Genomic DNA, 4472 nt, shown 5'->3' on the forward strand with positions numbered 1-4472 from the left:
CTTCACATACACTTCACAAACACTGCACATACACTTCACATACACTTCACATACACTGCACATACACTTCACATACACTGCACATACACTGCACATACACTTCACATACACTGCACATACACTTCACATACACTGCACATGCACTTCACATACACTTCACATACACTTCACATACACTGCACATACACTTCACATACACTGCACATACACTGCACATACACTTCACATACACTGCACATGCACTTCACATACACTGCACATGCACTTCACATACACTTCACATACACTTCGCAGACACTTCACATACACATCACATTCAGTTCATATGCACTTCACATACATTTCACATACACTTCACATACACTTCACATACACTTCACACGCACTTTACATGCACTTCAAATACACTTCACATGCACACATCCTAATTTGCATTTATAAATAAATTTATGTATAGAAAACGGTCATGAATGGATCTGCTTTCAATCATGAGTTGGGATTTTTCAGTGATTGGGTTGAAGCATTAACTGTCAATAGAGACACAGTTTATAAGTATAGAATGTTTAGAAGTAGTGTTAATGTGGATTTTTAAGAAAATACACGTTTTTTATCTCTTAAATTTTACTATGTTCCAGACGCTGAAATGCAGTCATGCTGGGGCATCTACTTGGACTGTTTGTCTAACTACTCCACCCTAGTACATATTTTATCAGTTTCTTTTGAATAACCACTAAGTCAAGTGGATGTAGAAACTCCAAATCTCGTTGTCAATTAATAGGGTGATATGGGACTTCAATACAATTTCCATTTACCAAATGCATTCACAAGACCGAGGGATACACTAGGATCCGCTTGTCAAAGTTGCCATACAACGGAACTGAGACTGAAACCATGTAGTTACAAAGTGGGCATACATAACCCTCTCTCAATGTAAATCTGTTCATTAGACCTTTTACTCTCCCTGTTTCCTGCTTGCCTTTCTTTATCCTTAAGTAAACTTCCCTCGCTGTTATCTCTCTATATAATGCATATTTTACTGCATTCATATTTTTATTGCAAATATCAGGGTTTCTGAAACACCCCTTCGTTAACACTAACATGAGTGTAGGATTTGGGGATTGGTGTTGAAACGAAAAGTCTTCCGGAAGCACTTTCTTGAGGTGAATCCAGTTATTTTATTCGTTTTCACCAATTATGTCAGAATCTTTGTATACGTGCTACCTTTATTTTTCATAAAAAAAACGTAGTGTTTCTTCCTTTTATGTCCTGTTCTGACTTGGCGGCAGTGAGCCAAAGTGTGAAAAATATTTCGTTATCACCATCCTCTCGCAAATAGGGCAGATAAGTTACTATTGTAAGATTTCAGCCAGAAACGGGAGTGTTTTTCGCCGACGATAGAGAAAATAATGAAGGAGGCTTAGTATCATAAACAACAAAATCTGAAAATTTAGTGAAACAAATGCCAAATCTGGATTTATCTCATAAAAAAACGCTTCAGAAACACATAACTGCTCAATAGAAACATTTCCATTTTTGAATTCTGTAGACCTGAGTAATTAAAACGAATAATGAAAGCAATGAACATTTAGTCCTTAAGTTGTATCTATAAATCGTAAATTAGAAAACAAAGATGACGCCAACAGATTGTAACAATATATGTTTCGTCGCAAGGTATTAGGTGAACTTTCTTGTTGCAAATATATACAACGAACTAATATCGCACATTACTAATGCTTCACTTTAATCAATGGCTTTCACGTTCGTATTTCTATGTCACACATTTTCTTTTGTCATATGAGATATACGATACAGTTGGTACACACACACACACACACACACATACACACACACACATGATTTTACTCGACAATCTCCACGCCTTTTGTCTCATTCACATACACGCTCGTACACAAACGACGCACACGCGCATTCACACGCACTTTCATGTATTATGTACGTGTGTTTGAGTGTATGCACACACGTATATATATATATATATGTGTGTGTGTGTGTGTGTGTGTGTGTGTGTGTGTGCATATGCTAAAAATTCTTCAAGGCCGTGCTCCAGCATGGCCTCTGTCTAATGACTGAAACAAGTAAATGATAAACGATAAACGATAAATGCAGTGTATTATAACAGAAATATGGTCACAAAGGGATTGGTAAAAACCGTACCCCTCCCCCACCACCACTACTTACAAGTACAAAACACCAAATGCATGATCAATTACAGGTCCATTGAAAGCTACTCAGACCCACAACTATGTTCATATGAATTCATAACCTATTATTATTATTATTATTATTATTATTATTATTATTATTATTATTATAATAATAATAATAATAATAATAATAATAATAATAATAATAATAATAATAATAATAATAATAATAATAATAATAATAATAATAATAATAATAATAATAATAATAATATAATAAGGCGGCGAGCTGGCAGAATCGTTAGCACGTCAGGCGAAATGCTTGCTTGTATTTCGCTCGTTACAGCGTTTTGAGTTCAAATTCCGCCGAGATTGACTTTGTCTTTCATATTTTCGGAGACGATAAATCAAGTACAAGTGAAATGTTGGGGTCGATGAAATCGACTTAATCCCTTCCCCCAAATTTTAGGCCTTGTGCTTCCAGTAGAAATGCTTATTATTATTGTTATTATTATTATCATCATCATCATCATCATCATCATCATCATCATTATTGTTAATATTATTATTATATGGCGGTGAGCTGGCAGCATCGCTAGCACGTCGGGTGAAATACTTAGTGCTATCTCATCTGCCGTTAGGTTTAGAGTTCGAATTCCGCCGAGGTCGACTCTGCCTTTCATCCTTTCGGGGTTGATAAAATTAGTACCAGTTATGTACTGGTTCGATGTAATTGACTTAATCCCTTCCTCCAAAATTTGAGGCCTTGTGCTTCCAGTAGAAATTATTATTATTATTATTATTATTATTAATTATTATATATGGCGGTGAGCTGGCAGAATAGTTAGCCCACCGGGCAAAATGCTTAGCGGCATTTCGTCCGGCTTTACGATCTGAGTTCAAATTCCGCCGCGGTCGGCTTTGCCTTTCATCCTTTCGGGGTCGCTAAATCAAGTACCAGTGAAACACCGGGGGTTGATGTAATCGATTAGTTCACCCACCACCTATGTTTCAGGCCTTGTGCCTTTAGTACAAATACATTATTGCTATTATTATTATGGCCGGGTTCCAATCTGAGCCGCAGCAACAAAGTCCACTCGTTACACTTCTCGGTCCATTATCACTACCTCGAGGTCCTGGATACATTCCATGCCAGTGTCTGCAATCAAGTTGTCGATGTAAGCGTGACAACGTTTATCTCTTCTGACACATCACCATGAAGTTGGTTCCACTGGACTAATTTGGAGGCTTACAGTTCAAAGTGTCACACACAGTGACCCGGCAGTTGCAGCCGTCTTTACCTGATCTCGCTAACTTTCGGCAGGTCTTACACAAAGGCATTCATATGTCACATATTACTGCCATTTCACATTTAGGGCTATTCGTAGCACCAGCTCAGCTAGAGTGTGTACCGCCCGAGGCAGTCCTTCAGTCTACTTCCCCCAGGCCCCCACCAAAAATACATATTGCCTACAGCAGACCTAAAAGTAGTGCCGCCTCTATAAAAACGCTGCCCGGGGGTGGATCGCTCCCTCCTAATTACGCTAGCGATTTGTAGCATCCTTGTGTAGCATCCTTTTAGCCCGTTTGATAATTTATTGGTGTCAAACAACAGCGACCTCCACCAACACCACCTCGGTAGCGTGATTATTTCACTCCTTTAGTTATTATTGTAAACTATAAATTTATATGAACAACGAAGCTATGAATATACAATAGGTAAAATGAATTGTATAAGGAATATTCGTTTGTACTCTAGGCACAAGGCCCGAATTTTGGGGGGAGGGGGGGAAGTCGATTAGATCGACCCCAGTACACAACTGGTACTTAATTTATCGACCTCGAAAGCAGGAAAGGCAAAGTCAACCTCGTCGGAATTTGAGCTCAGAACGTAACGGCAGACGAAATACCACTAAGCACTTCCCCCGGCGCGCTAACATTTCTACCAGCTCGCCTCCTGATAAAATAAGCAATATTGAATTTTCGATTGGAGCATTGCCATTAATTTAACAGATTAAGCAGCTTAAAGTACTAGTGAAATTATTTAGTGTACTGAAGTGTCAATAGTTACTCAAACATGATAAAAGTAGGAAGTGGATTGTGGTTCTTTTAAAAACTTTATTACTAGGCGTAGGAGTGACTCTGTGGTAAGTAGCTTGCTTACCAACCACATGGTTCTGGGTTCAGTCCCACTGCGTGACACCTTGGGCAAGTGTCTTCTACTATTACCTCAGGCCGACCAAAGCCTTGTGAGTGGATTTGGTAGGCGGAAACTGAAAGAAGCTCATCGTATATATGTATATATAT

Source organism: Octopus bimaculoides, chromosome 10 (genome assembly GCF_001194135.2).
Source record: "Octopus bimaculoides isolate UCB-OBI-ISO-001 chromosome 10, ASM119413v2, whole genome shotgun sequence".
Classification (NCBI taxonomy): domain Eukaryota; kingdom Metazoa; phylum Mollusca; class Cephalopoda; order Octopoda; family Octopodidae; genus Octopus; species Octopus bimaculoides.